This window comes from Thunnus maccoyii, chromosome 17 (genome assembly GCF_910596095.1).
Source record: "Thunnus maccoyii chromosome 17, fThuMac1.1, whole genome shotgun sequence".
Taxonomy (NCBI): domain Eukaryota; kingdom Metazoa; phylum Chordata; class Actinopteri; order Scombriformes; family Scombridae; genus Thunnus; species Thunnus maccoyii.
The window spans coordinates 7,086,192-7,102,272 of record NC_056549.1 but is presented as its reverse complement, the minus strand read 5'-3'; the positions used below and the strand labels follow the sequence as shown (position 1 = coordinate 7,102,272).

The 16,081-nt window shown below is 38.1% G+C and overlaps 1 long non-coding RNA gene across 1 annotated transcript; it reads left to right on the top strand.

Annotated features, from left to right (window-relative positions):
• The first annotated feature begins 4,742 nt into the window (after positions 1-4,742).
• On the top strand, positions 4,743-7,756 carry LOC121882736. Its single transcript, XR_006092155.1, has 3 exons — positions 4,743-5,059; positions 5,359-5,434; positions 7,534-7,756. It is a non-coding gene; the product is annotated as an uncharacterized LOC121882736 (long non-coding RNA).
• The last annotated feature ends 8,325 nt before the right edge of the window (positions 7,757-16,081 follow it).

The window sequence follows — 16,081 nt, the reverse complement described above, 5'->3', positions numbered from 1 at the left end:
TCCTTTAATTCCTTATTTTCTTACTTTTTCCTTTTGATACCTGATTCCTTGCTTCTTTTCCTTCTTCTTCCCTGCTGTACTTTCTTTGTTTTTCATCTTTTTTGTCACTCTGACCTCTTGTTTCTGCCCTTTTTTCCTTCTGCCATTCATTAATTCTTCTCATCCTTCCTTCTTCTTTCTCTTTGTCCTTCTTTGTTTTCTTCTCTTCTTGCTTTTTTTCCTTTCAATATTGCTTGTTTCTTTCTTTCCTTGCTTCTGTTCCTCCTTCTTTTGTCATCTTATTTCTTCCTTTTTCTTTTTTTGTTGTTTCTGACTGGACCGGCCCTGTAACCCTGAATGTCTGTCCGTTACTGAGTCACTAGGTACATCTCAAGTCTCTTATTTGATCTTTCCTCGCTCCTCAATCCTCACTTAAACTGTGAGTCGTTCTGGTCCGCCATTTTGAAGGCCGTCTCAAAGTACGTATTTACTTAGGAGCAAGTATCGTGGAGTGAGGAAGGCTCTCTGAGGAGCCATGAGCAAGAATACACCATGGATGTATAAAGAAAACTGGATACAGTGTTCATTCCTCAGTTGCTCAGTGGCACATGAAGCCAAAAAAGCCACTTCCAGCTGTGAAGAAATGACCCGGATGAAAACATACTGCACATGCTCCATGGGCCCTAAGCGCCCAGAGAGCATGCTCACTAGAGACTTCTGCCAGCTGACAGCCAACTTCCTGTTTAGCCCTCCGTCTAATTTGAATGGGTATAAAACAATTCAATCGTGCAGCTCTTCTGGACTTTTGAAATGGACCAAATAATTTTGCAGGGGTTGTGACACTCCAAAAAAATGTATCCACTGTTTTACAGCTGCTCCTTTTCCCATGATTGTGTGCGGGAAAAATGCTTTTTCTGGCCCCTCAGACACAGAAGTTGTAAATCTATGGTTTGGCCGCTATGTCAAATTGGTTTCAGAGCCCAGATTCACCATCTGGTTAAAAATCTGTTAATTGGTCTGAAGAACAAAAGAACCATAAACAACTTTCTTCATTTATTAGAAAGTTTTTTTTCATGATCCATTATTTCCTCCATTAACTTTTATTATGGATGAAATAAAAGTAAGGGAGAGTCTGTCTCTCAGCAAGAGACACATTTTAAACACATTTATATTTTACATCATTTATCGTCATTCCCATTCAGACGTGTGAGACTAAAAAAATTCTGGAGCGTCGGTTTTGATATGAGTTACCTAATTTCCATTTTCCCTAATGAATCATTTCCAGTGTTCAAAAGACACCCTAATCATATTTTGAGCTATTAAATACTCAATTCACAATCAGAATATCAATAAATACGGATGCAAATAATAAATAATATAAAATCATTCTGTGAGTAGAAATGGTTCCTGTGCCTCTGAGCAGGACATAGTGAACAGTATAAATACAGAAATCAGGTTTTTATTCATCTGCAGGTGTTTGTCAAACAGATAACAGGCTGCAGAGAGAAAACAGCTGCTGGCAGTGATAACTGTGTACCTTTATTAGTATTTGCACAGTGCACAGTGTGCAGACAAAAACCATCAAAAATCTCTACAGCTGGTAAAGCCAACTGACAGTTGATACAACTGTGATCGGATGCCGGCATCATCAGAAATGGATGGAGCTTCACGTGACGCTTCAGAGAAAAGTACGTCTCGTTTCTCTAAGGGAGGGCTGAACTCTTGCAAGTGCGGTTAGGGTTAGCTTAAGGTTAAGGTTAAGGTTAGCGTACAAATCTCATGAGAGTTTCACAAATCATCCCTCCAGCCTATCCAATCTAGCACCAACCTTTCTCTAAAAACATGTTTCCTTGGCTCCTCTCTCCTCGTATGGTTTCCTTGTGTCTCTCCTTGAATCCTCGGTGGGAGGGACTAAGACGCAAGGAAAGGATACAAGTGACAGAAACGTGGATGCAATTACAAGCCCCATGAAATGAAAAATACATTTTCCCAGTTTTAATCCTGTGTCCCTGTCATAATTGTTAATTTATCTCTTGTTATATGCCAAACTTATGTCAAAAATCAGTATCAGGGTATTTTTCCATCAAAATTCCTGTCATTTCTCTGGTTTGTGGGCCGTAGTAGCTAAAAGAGCAATATGGAGATAGGGAGAGATTTGTGTTTGGATATGAGTGAACTCTAATTCATTCATCTCTTCTTCCTCCTTCTCCCGATTTAACAACAGGCGAGGAGGTGTGTGTGGAACCAACAGTCCTCTGCAGCTCTGTATCACGCTCTAACTCTAACCCCGCCCACTCTTTAGCAGTCCAATCAAATGGAAGGATTTTATTTAAATCCCTCTTGTAACTGTACACCGCTTAAATATTCTGTTTCACTGGGAAATACGTCACAGTACAGAAGCTAAAGACACTTTAACTTCCATTTCATGGGGACTTTAAGAGACTTGAGATGTACCCACTGAGTCACTGACTGAGTGATGAAGTTACGCCATTGGTCGGACGGCCCGGTGTTGGAGTTTCCCCATTGGCTGCTACTCTTTCAAAAATTTTCAGCGCAAACCGTTTTCTATTACATCATCAAGGAGCATTAACAGTACTTCCACAGTCATGTCGACAGGCACTCAGCCTGCCAGTGCACTCATAAACAGGGTGCTGTAGGACTGTTAATATGTCACTTTAATAAGTTTTAATATTTTTTCAGACGAGAAAGTAACCATTTAGTTCCCAGAATGTGGTCAGTTTATCCAAATCGTGTGACATTTACGTGAGAACAGAGGATGTGTGCGCTGCCTTCCTCACGTTAAATGCGTCCACTATCTTTTTAAAATGTAGCAATTCTGTGTTGATGGTAAATAAAATAAAAGCAATATAACAAATACATTTATGAATGCAAACTTTACACACATGAAACACACAGTATTGGTCATTTACACATAGCATTAATACTATTTTTCGAGTTGTGTGTAAGTGAAATAATATGTAAAACATAAAAAATAGCCTTAAAATAGTCTTAACTCAACCCTTCTTACAACCCTATAGTCTCCACCCAAAGTCTGGTGCAATGTAATTTAAGTATGTTTTTTCTTATGTGTACAGCACCTTGAGTTAAAACTACTGTATGAAAGGTGCTGTACAAATAAATAAACTTAAAACAAACATTTAAAAATGCTGCCGAAGGTAATCAGGCAACATACACATTTAAAGCCTTCTAGCATTTCATACACGATCCAGCCATATACAAGGTTTTGACCTAGTCTTGTTTCTTTCTCTGTCCTTTTCTTTTTCTCTTCCCTTCCTTTGTTTCTTTTGTTCCTTGCTTCTTTTCCTTCTTCTTTCCTACCGTCATTTCTCCATTTTTCTTGTTTTTCTACCTCTGCCCCCTTTTTCTGTCCTTTTTTCTTCCTTCTTGTCTCATTTTTCTTGTTTTTCCTTTTTCATTCCCCTTGTCTCCTTTTTTCCTCCTTACTTTTTCTTTTCATTACCAGTTGTTTCTTTCATTTCAAGCTTCTCATCCCCCTTTCTTCCTCTTATTTCTTCATTTGTTCTTCTTTTTGTCATTCTGCCCTCTTTTCTGTATGTTTGACCCTCCTCATTTCCTTTCATCCTATCTTTCTTTTTCTCTTTGTCATTGTTTCTTTTCTTACTTTCTCCTTTTGATACCACTCGTTTTTTCTTACTTCTTTTCCCCCATTCCTGCTGTCATTCTTAATTTTTCTTCTTTTGTCCTACACTCTTTTCTGTTCTTTTATCCTCCTCATTTCCTTTCATCCTTCCTACTTCTTTATTTCCTTCCTTTTCCTTCCTTAACATGTCTTAAAGCATGAAAATATAACTAACAACCTGCTTTTACTCAAGTAAAAATGTGAATACATATGGGAATTTAATGGGGGGATGTTTCCTTTCCATTTGAATACCGCTTCCACCTCAGTCCATGTTCATTACGGACACGTTTGAATCTTCAGGCATGCAGAAATGATTTCACACTCGCAGCAGCTCATCAGGATTCTCGTGTAAATAGGAATGATGCTCAGCACACTGTCGGAGGAGGATACTCTACGCTCGGGGTAAATTATTTATCATGGTAGTGTTTTTATCACCAGTTCATCGCATAACAAAACTCATGCAAAATTCAAGGAGGAGGGCATATGTTAGCGGTGATGAGGGCACGCTGACAGATGCAGGCAGTTTGGAGGAGCTGAGTGCACACACACACATACACCCACCCACTCAGGAACACACACACACACACACACTCCTCTCCGTCCAGGCCGTCCGTGTGTGAATTCATTTTCATTTTTTCTTTGTTGTTTTTTAATGTCGTGTTTTAGTTGTTTCCTTTGTTGTACTTCGATGCTCGTGTTGAAAAGATTCTGTTCGGATTCTTTTTGTGTGTTTTTGTTTGTTTGGGAGTGGGATGTTTCACAGAGACTTTGGGAGCTTTACCTCGCCTACACACTTCATCACATATTTATTTATTTTCGTCCTCTTCTTCCCTGTGTTTATTGTCATTCAGCTTTTATCCATCTATCGCCTCTCAATATCTATGGAAACCCTGGTGTTTTTATTTACATATTCTGATTTCTTTGGAGGGCAGGTAAGAGTGATGCAGTTCAAACACAAGTAGCACAGATAACCTGAATCAAAATACCTAAAAGTTTCTTCCAGATGATAGTTTTTTTCTTATGGAAGCAGGGAAATGCTAGAAAAGTGCTAGAAACTTGCTGTGTGAGGATTTGCTTGACGTACATTTTGGAGACTGTCCACCCCAAGAAAAACAACAGGATCAGTCATTACAGCAAGTAACGGTTTCTGAAGGCACAGACGTGGAGTTCACGGACCAACAACATATTGCTAATGTCCACAAACATCTGTGCAGACAACCTTGTCTCATAGAAATTACTGTGGCAGGTGGCACGGAGTAATAAAGGAGAGGTGCACCGATTAGTGAGGTTTAGCAGATATAGGGCTACCTGCAGGAGGAACGCAGGTTTGCGACTGTTGGTTCAGTCTAGTGTAGAGAGGCAGGCACACGCCTCAATCCATGCTGGCGTGCAGGAAAGATGAGCGTGCAGGAACAACTGGTATGCCTAAGGCTGTTTTCTGTGTATAGTGTTTTATACTGTCAGGTTTTATGTATTTCAGACCTGCTTCCCTGCTGGGCTGAAGGAGCCTGGTAGTCTGTGCCAGGTATTTTAAAGTTTAGTCATGTAATTTTTAACATTTAATTAGTATGTATTTGAATATTCATGTAATTAAGTGTTTTTAAGATTATTAATATTTGTTTCCCTTAAGAACATCAGCAGTCCAGTAGCTACTCTTGCTGTGGGTCTATTTACATTGTTTGCTTGTTTGTTTTTTGGGGGTTTCTTTTTCTGTCTAGTCCGCCCTCGCAAGTGAGCTGGTAGCAACTTCAGTGATGCATACGAAACCTGGTACAAGTGCCTTGTTCCATGACGGTAAAGCACACGCTCTCATGTAATACTGCTTAATTGATCAGTCTCAAATTAATTGTAAGTTGTCATCAAAAACAGTGACCTCTGCTGTGCTCAAAGGAAACCACAACGACTTCTTTTCTGTAAGTCCGTTCCACTAGAGGCCACTTAATTCTACACATTGCACCTTTAAAACTTTGCGTGCTTTAGTCAAAACAAAAGAAATAAAAGAAAAAGATGTCTTAGGAAAACTTTAAAAGAATAAACGTTTGGCTTTTTTCAGTTTCTGGAGTCTGTGTTGAAAAGTTTCTCATGCCAAAGATCTGATGAATATTAATTTTCTTTGTTCTCCAAGGAAAAATGAGTTGTTACTAAAATAGCAGAGTTATGACGTACTAAACCTTATTTTTAGGGAATTAAACTTAGGGTTTACGCATATGATCACACTTCAAGCATCACTATGTCCCACCTTCATGTCAGAATTGTTGGTATCAGTGTAACACTATTCAGAAAACAAAGTTCACATTCAACATACCATTCCTGATTAATATAACTATTGAGCATGCTTCTATAGTGAAGTAAAATTAAAACTACAATTAAATGACTGTAAACAACATTTTTGTAGTGACTAGATTACACATCCAGTATTACCTGGATTCAAACATACCGTGAATTCAACATAACTCCTACTTCATAATATAAAAACATTCAATATGACTTCTTGTCTAATTTAACTATCAAAATATAATTTGGGTAATATTTGTAGTAAATAGTTTAGAGGATTGTACCATAAAATTTTAAAACAGTTCAAACTCTAAAGGGTTAAAAAGACTATTCCAGTCAACAGAGGGCAGTGTTGTTACATGATAAGAAATGTAATAAAACTGAATTTTAATAGTCTATGCATAGATTATCATAAGGCTATCAAAATTATATAATTATTTATGCAATTTTATTACAAACAACACTACATAATTTGCATAATGATTAGACATTTAATAACAGGGTCGGCTATAAGCAGCCTGGGCGCCAGAATAAAACGTTGGCATTGTACGTTAATGCAAACCACAGAAATGTTGGATATCTACGTTTCAACACGTGAAATACTTAGCATATTGACATTTCAACAATACGTATTATACCAACATTTCCAAAATATGTATCATCTCAACAATTCTAAAGTGACGTAGTTCACATGTGATCTATATGAGTTGATTTTTCCTATATAGGAGGAGGAGGGGCAGGTGGACGAAGTAAGCTTCTTGGTTCGAGACCACCTCAAAACCGAAACCAAAGTCCGCTTCCCGTTTCAACCGACAAAGCGGGTGTTTTTAATGAGACGTCAGGACATTTGCAGCCGTTCTGGCGAGAAAACTGGCTTTTTTTAGTGAGACATCGGCCGTTTTTATTTATTTATTTATTTTTAAACCTAACCAGACCTTAACCACAGCGTTTTCACACCATAAAACATCATTATTCAACAGGTAGAATTGTTAATATGCTACGTTTGTAGAAATGTAGAAAAATTCACATTTTGAAACGCATATATTCAACGTTTCTGTGGTTTGCAGAAACGTTCAATGCCAGCGTTTTCTTCTGGCGACTGGGTTGCTATAAGAAGTGTTTATTTAGTGAAAGCTCACTAAGGAATGTCCTTCAAATTTACGACAGGGGTCTGGTGATAAGCTGAACCCAAAAGGGGAGTTTCCTGTCCATGTTTAATGTAGCATTGTTTTAGTCTTTTCTCCAGTTTGAATGACCCCAAAGATCATTTACACTTTTAATTCAGGTGATAATTTTTGCTTTGTTAACCATAGTCTTTTAGGAAGATCTGGTTAGCCTCTTTTCTTTCAAAACCCCCACTTGGGAGGGTTGGAAAAGTCTGTTCATCTCAATGGGTCCCTGAAATATGAAAACAAGTCTGTCTTCCTCTCTCAGGAATAAAAAAAAAACATTAGTTAAAAAGGAAAAAAAAAACAAATCAAAACAAACAAGCTGTCCTCCTACACCTGCGTTCCCTTGACATTCAATTGTTAATTCACAATTGCTGTAATTAACTGCGAGTGAGTTAAAGAGCTGCTTCATGCACTGATTTTTAAAATGGAAGCTTTTTATATTTCCAGTGAGTGAAGGACGTGATGAAGAGAGAGGAGAGACGTGGACTCGCAAATTTATCTGCAATTTGCGAGTGACAATCATTTGTGAAACATGAAGCCGCCCTCATTTGCAATCTGCATGTAAGCTCCACTCACAAATCACTTTTGTAAACAAACCCCTTTGTTGTATGTAATGCAGGCATGTCCTCATTTCCTGTCTCATGTTTTAAGACATATACAAATAATGTGCTTGGACCAATAATTTCTGTTTGATGTGTTTTTTACAATTACCTCATTAAAATCCTTATAATGGCGTCTCCTTCTCTCTCCTTGAAAAATCCAAAATCTCTGCTTATGTTAATATATATCATTTCAAAGGTTTTCCTTCCACACTTGTGTAGGTTGCATACTGGACCACAATTGGTTCCCCACTAGTTGTGATGTCACAAATCATGCTCATAGGTACACTTGAAACTTTCCTCCTCTAGCAGATGAACGTGAAAACAAACATCATTCTGCACAGAGAAGAAGAGAACAACATCCGACTGAAGGGACAAGAAGAAAAAGTGGTGGATGACTTTTAGAAATGAAGAAAAAGAATAATTTTTAGTATGAGAAGTCCTAAAAATAATCACAAACACCTCCAGCAGCTCCATGACTACTAAGCCAACTTCATCTGCAGAACAAAACTGTGTGATACAGTTAAAAGTGGACCTTGTGTTGAGATTGCTTTGTCAAAAAGAGTTTTATGCTTCAAAAATAGACATTATTTGATATAGATTTTTTTTGCAGCGTGTACATGAAAACAACAGAGGAAAAAGAAAAAAAGAGACGTTTTTACAATCCCCTCAATCAGTTTCGTTCAGTCAGGGATTGTTCCGTCACACTCACTTTCAAGGCCAAAACACCAGAGAGCAAAAACATGAAACATGTGATCCCATCAAGATGTAGAAATCTGTTGCAGCTGTGCAGACAATGAGCTATGAAAAAGGTAAAGCAGAGAGATGGAGGATGTTTTTCGGGATAAGAGGACATTTTCTGCTTCAGGGTTGACATTTCTACTGTGAAATGAAGCTGATTTATATGTGGAAACTCCAACAGGAGTTAAAATCAGTTTCTTATCATTCTGTGCAGAGCAGACTGGAAAGTGACGTGTTATGATATGCGAGTCATAGATTTGTGTTTCCAGGTTTTTTCCTTTAAAAATCATCTATTTTCTGTACAGAAATAACAAATGAAGCATCTTGCTTTAAATTTAACAGGCACAGAGACATGACATCACCTCTCTGCCTTCATCTATGTTTCAGTCAATGTGTTTATTTGGCTTCTGCACAACACATCCTCATGATTAAACACCAGTATACGTCTAAAATTCAGCCGGCAAAAAACAACCTGTAGTTATGTTTACGCTATTTAGTGGATGTAGTAATGCACTCCACTCCATACTTCGTACTCCATACTCTGTAATATGCTGCTTTCCAAAACAAATCACTGTTAAAAAATATTAACAGATGTTTTATGATGTGATAACTCTGTGGTTAAGGTCTGGTTAGGTTTAGGCACAGATCATGGTTTGGGTTAAAATGGTCACTTGAAACATGGTTTATACCTCCTTAAATTTACACAACCTTCGTCATCATAGCAACAGTAAACACCACAACAATGTGTTTTTAAAAAAAAAAAGTCCCAATTCATGGTTGGAAGCATGACACATGCAGTTGGAAACGGGAAGCGAACAGCGGTCTCCTGCAGCAAAGCCCGCTAGCCATCCACCCATCCCGCCTCTTCCTCACAATAAGGTAAAATCATCTTATATTGACGTCATCTGAACTTCCGTCCGCTAGATGGCGTAAATGTAACTATAGGTTGTTTTCGCCAGCCTGAATTTTAGATCTATACTGTCGTTCTGATCGAGAGGACGGGCTTCTTCTGCAGCATGACACATTAGCGTAGTGTTGCCATGGTTTAGCAAAGCATCAAACCATGGAAACAATAATCAGGGGGCCACAGTGCGCTGATTGATTTCAAAGAGAGACAATAATATTAATTATTGACAAAAGGAAGGAATGACATCAGAGCAGCGTTGTCTGTTAAGAAGAGAATAGGATCCTTTAAATCTTCACAATCAAGAGGACAGTCAGAGCTGCTCAGTTTAAACGGACTTTGGTTGCAAATTATATATGATATCTACTGTTTGTAAAAAGTGATGTGCTCACTGCTCACCAGTGGCATGATGTTTTGGTCAACGAAATGTGGCTGAAACTGAGCGTTGAGAGAGAGCTCTGGAGAGGAATAATGATAGAAGTTGATGTAAGATCAGAAAACGTCGTTCTCGATTGCATCGACCGCTGACATATTTTGTCATTTAATTTAATTTGTTATGAACATAACAAAATGTTTGCAAAGTTCAGAAACCTAACTGCTGTTCATGGTATAATTGGTCACGTTACCTCTTAAACCTTCTTTGTATGGAAAGGATATATTATGCAATACTGATTATGGTGTGAGAATGAAGTGGGATCATCTACACTAAGAGGGTCATCTGCTGGTCACTTTATGTTGACATTGTCAGGAAAGTGATAATTCTACTTTATGTTTATTATTGAGGTCGTAGTGGGTGGTGGTGATGTACTGGAGTACATTATATTGAAAAGTGTTCCTAATATTTTTCCCCCCTTATGTATGGTAATGGAGTGGACAAAATATTAGGAACACCATTCAATAGAGGAATTCTACTTGTTATCTTTTATTTGTTTAGAAACTCAAAGTTTTGGAAAAAAAAAAGGTGTTTTTTAGTCAACATACTGACTATTGTTTTGTCTCATCCAGTATGAACACTATATACTTAAAGGGGACATATTCTGCTCATTTCCAGGTCTACATTTATATTCTAGGGCTTTACTGGAATATGTTTGCATGATTTACCATTTAAAACTCCTTATTTATCTTGAACTGGCCCTTTATGCAGCCCCCTCAGTTCAGCCTCTGTCTGAAACAGGCTGTTTTAGCTCCTGTCTCTCCCACTCTGGTCTGATTGGATTCCTTCGGCTTTGGAGGCTTCGTAAATAAAGTATATTGATTTCATTTCTTTTCCTCATTCTTTACTCGACATGGAAACTTTTCAAATACATCCCTACATGTTGGAGCTGTAAGAGATCTGAAACATGAGAGTGGACGACGTGAACAACCCAAGCAACAACGGTGCAAACATTCAGATGTCATCACGAGGAGGAAGTAGAGATAACTTGGCAAATGAAGTAGGGATGCACGATATTATCCGCACGTCATCGGTATCGGCCGATAAAAGCTCTAAAATGATATATCGGTGAATTCTGTTGATTATGGGAGGCTGATATGTTGCCTTCCCCTCCGCCACCTGACTGTGCTTCCCTCGACGGACTGTGTCACCCTGACGGTCCCGCCGGTGCTTCCTCCGCAGGCTCCACTTCACGCTAACATTAGCCGGGAGGCTAGCTGGCTGTGCTTCCCTCCGGTCATGCTGCGGCTAACCCTCCGCTAGCCTCACAGCTAACGTTAGCCCCGGCTCTCCATGTGTATCCAACAGGAGCACCGGTTTGTTATTCAGGTTAAAGTGGGAAGAAGCAGCAGGTCTGACGGGCAGCTGAGTGAAGTGGAGTCTGCGGATGAAGCACTGGGACCGTCAGAGTGAAACAGTCCGTGGAGGAGCTTCTATGTTCGGCTGCACAGATAGGAAACACTTCGGCTGTCAGAATGTACCACTCTGTTTGGAAAAAAACCCTTCTTTTTGGTTTAGAACAACAGTTGGCAACCAGCATATTAGGTGCATTACCGCCACCTTCTGCTCTGGAGTGATGGACCAGAGATTAAATCCTACACATTAATCCTATCTGTCTAATAAACTCAAAGAAAACTCTACTGCTCCACCCACTTTGCAGGTTCATTAAAGTTTTAATGCTGAGCTCCTGAATCCAGTCTTCCTAAATTCTTCCTTCATATATTGTCTTTCTTGATCATACTTAGTACAATCTATGCTTGCTCACATAGTAGTCCTCAGCCAGCTGGAAAAAAATATGTGCATATATCGGTATCGGTATCGGCAATCGGCCACAATGAGTTGGAAATATCGGATATCGGCAAAAAATCCAATATTGTGCATCCCTAAAATTAAACATTCAGAGCAGGTTGAAGTCTTGGCCTTTGATTCGCAGGGAGTATTTCTACATGTTCACCTCAAGTTTTGGAGCTTTGACCATGTTTAGCATGTTAGCAGTATAAAAATAACAGAAAATCCTAAAAAGTATAATACGTCCCCTTTAAAACCATTTTAGAATTAGTGTGTGGTGTGGAATTGGGGCACAGGATGATCTGATTATTTTTGCAGTACAATTTTGTTCAGTTTTAACACACTCTCCACTTCACACAAGGTCCAAAATGCAAAAATAAGAAAAACCAACAATCTGCAACACAATAGACAATCACTGCGAAGTGAAGCCACCCTCATTATACTGTATGTACGCTGCACTGTGCACATTAATATAAAATATAATCCCCTTGATGGAGAGGGAAACCAAATTTCATGCATGTGTTTCATTAGGAATTCATAACTGGCATTTTCCTCGTGGTTGGATTTTTTCCCCTGCTGATTAATTAAGTTACAAACCATTAATGCCATCACACAGGATATCCATCAGCTTACATGTGTGAAATGTTTCATCATCACCAGGCAAACCAAATACCACGGCAGATTCTGACAGCGATAAAAGAAATGTCAACACTTCTTGTGTTATGAATCTTTACAGTACAACACTTGTGTCTCCCAATCACATTAAAAACAGATGTTTAATTAGAAGAATGAGAACATGTGGGCAAACTATCATAACCTCATGATGCCATAGACCTTTTTATTGATATTTTTTTCAGTTTTCACAACAGCAGCAGTGCTTTTTTGTGCTCCAAATGGGTTGGATTTCATCCTCCAGAGCAGAGCAGTTACAGTGCATCGCTTTATGCGTGCAGAAGCGTTGTACAGCAGAAGCTAACCCAGATGAAATGCAACTTCCATTGGACTGACAGAGCGACCAGATGAGTTTCACACTGAGCTGATCAATACTGTACACAAAGAGGTTATTCATCACAGAGCTGGAGCAGAGCGTGATGGTTACATCCACACCGTAATCTGGCTCAAACGTCCAAGATGGCTGCCGAAAAAGACATTTACATGACATTTACCATTCCGGCAGTAATCTTTGATGCAGTGAGAGAAATTACCATCAAACACCAGGACTTCCTGTCATGTATGATTCTCTTTTCTCTTTTCTTTTTTTTTCTATTTTACAGAGACTCTGGTGCCAACAAACTGTCTGCAGCCAATCTGTGTGAAACTTTCTGCATTTTTCAGGGACAATTAGCTGACTCATAGTCGGTTTTTCCTCTTAAATGTTGTGAACAGATGTATGTTCTCTCTCTTTTTTTTTTTTTTTTTTTAAGTTCAAGAGATCTGTGTTAAAGATACAGTTATGGGAAATAAGCTCTTTTGCATTCCTGCTGAGTTTAATGAAGAGGAAGATCAATACCACTCAATCAGTGTGCAGAACACGTGCACATCTTTCATGTTTTTTTCAGGTTTTAACAAAAAATGTAGATACTTTCTGTTTCTCTTTATTTCATGAAGAAAGAGTGCACCATTTCGAGCACAGATTAGCTCTTCTTCAGGTACAGATCGATCAGTGCAATCTGGGCTCGAAACATTGCGTTCTTTCTGAATGTAATAAAGAAGAATATTTGATCTCACAGTGTTGCAAGTCTTTGAAAAACAGCAAGATCAATACGACTGTCATGTCTGTATGCTAAACATGAAGCTAGAGTCAGGAGCCAATTAGCTTAGCTTAGCATAAAGACTGGTAACAGGGGGAAACAGCTAGCTTGGCTCTGTTTTTTGTTTTGTTTTGTTTTTTTTAAATACACCAACCAACCCCTCTAAAACTCACTAATTAACACATATCTTGTTTGTTTAATTTGTACACAAACAGAAATGGAAAAATGAAATTGAGTTTCGTGGTGTAAATGTTTGCAGTAGATTCACCAAGAAATACTTCCAGCACATATGAAAGGGGATCCAAGAAATACTAGTTATCAGATTTGCCGCTACATACTTAAAAGCACAGGGTTAAAATTTTACCCAGTTTTGGTCAATATTGGGTTAATGTTACCCAGAAAGCCACTCAAGACAAAGCGTTGTTTTGAGCCAGTTTTAGTGTTCTTTTTTATTTTACTGTTGGGTTATTTACCCAAACTAAAGCTTGTTATAATCTACTCTTTTTAAACTTACATGTCACGGTTTCTTATTGATTGTTAATAATTTCATACGCACATTGTTTTGTACAAGAAACAATACATTTGTGACGGTTTTAAGCTCAACCTTGTTGTGTGTAACACTGGGTCAAAGTAACAGATTGCTAAAGTTAACCCAATACTGTGTTGGTGCTACACTGAGTGATGTTTAATGTGTAGTGTATGCCTGCAGCTTGGTGAAACTAAAATTGGGACTTAAAGGGTTAAGATTCGTCACTATGGAAGAAATCCAGGACAAATTGAAGGAGGCTCTGGACACAGTGATTATAGGAAGTGTTGTTATATCTCAAAGGGAGTACTTTGAAGGGGATAAGAAAGGTACTAAAAGATTTATGGGCCCCTCTTTGTAACACAACTTTCAGTTGTGTTTGTTTATGGATTAAACATGCAAAAAGAGTATTTCAAAGTCCATTGACAGAAAAATAGTGCTGGCAGTGTGCTTCATGTATAGATTAAACAATCAGGACATAATGTGTTAATTAGTACAATTTAGAGGTTCTGGTTGGTGTATTTAGACCTTTTTTTGACAGAGCCAGGCTAATTTTTTCCAATCTTTATGCTAAGCTAAGCTAATCGCTCCACTTCTGTACTTACTTCATCAATGATATTTATATCCATCTTCTCACTCTCAGCAAGAAAGCAAAAACTCATTCATCCAAAGTATTCCTCTGAATCCACAGGACAGGGTTCCTACACGTTTTTGAGATCACATTTTGAGATTTCCTAAATTATTGCATGACATGTGACATGCTGTAGCCAGGGTTTTAGAAATACTGATGGCAAATTCCTCCAAAACATCCTTGTTCTCCCCAAGAAACCTCTACTAGCTAGCTTTTCATGATGATCTTAAAGGTGCAGTGTGTAGAATTTAGTGGCATCTAGGCAGAACAGACTTGGCAGAAGTGAAATATAATATTCATACGCATGTTTTAATTAGTGTATAATCACCTGAAAATAAGAATCGTTGTGTTATCATTACCTTAGAATGAGCCCTTTATATCTACATAGTGAGCAGGTCCTCTATCACGGAGCCCGCCATGTTGCACCGCCATGTTTCTACAGTAGCCCAGAACAGACAAACCAAACAAAGGTTCTAGAGAGGGCCTTTCACATTTTTCACAATTTTTACAGCCACTGTAGATTCTCCTACACACTTGGAGGGGGAGGGGAGGGGTATTCAGTTTGTTGCAGTCTGCAACCTCACCACTAGATGCCACTAAATCCTACATTCTGCACCTTAAATTAGACCTGCAACAATTAGTTGATTTTTCATATTTTGATAATTGAATAGTTTTGAGTCATTTTTTTAAAGAAAAAACTGCCAAAATTATCTTGTTTCAGCCTCTTAAATGTGAATATTTACTGGTTTGTTCAGTATTCTATGATAGTAAACTGAATATCTTTGGATTTTGGACTGTTTATTGGGACAAAACAATATATTTTAGGTTGCATATTGGGCTTTGGGTAACAGTGATTGACAGATTAATCGATAATGGAAATAATCATTAGTTGCAGCCCTAGACTTAATTTTTCATTCTCTACAATTATAATTCTAATAGAGAAACACTATCCCTTTAAGTTAATTAATTTTTGGCCATAAAACTGTCAAATTTAAGAATTTTGACTCTTAAAAAAAAGCAGAATCTGCCTTAAAGAGTCACCATGTGTAATTTGTGTACTATAACTATAAATGTAAAGCTCTTATCAGGTTGTAAAAAAAAACACAAATGAAGACGCGTCTTCATATGCTCTCAATAGTAGCTACGACTCTGCACATGTTTGACACAATTACCATCAGCAATACTTTGTTTTTCTTACAGTTTTTGTATTTTTTTTTCTGTCAAGCTGCGAGCAAACAGATTAGGTTTTTCCAATTGGATTTCCTTTTTTTTCAGGTGTTTTCTTTTAAGGGATCAGCAACAGTGCAGCTTGACATTTAACATAGGTTTGTTGAGGGGAAAAGGGTGATTTTGATCAGAATACCATGACATTTTCCAGCGTTTAAAAAACTATTTATCACCTTCCACAACTTTTTGCAGGTGTGGAAGACATAAATGCCAAATAACATGAGTTTTCAGGTTTATAGAGACTGTAGGAACCCTGGAATATCAGCCCTGTGTGTCTAGATTGGGTGTAGATCTTTAGCCTGATATGAAATGGTACATCAAAGCTAATATTAACAATTAAGAATGTATCATCAACAAGAGGTCTGGTAGATAGAATCGGTTTTACAATACTGGCT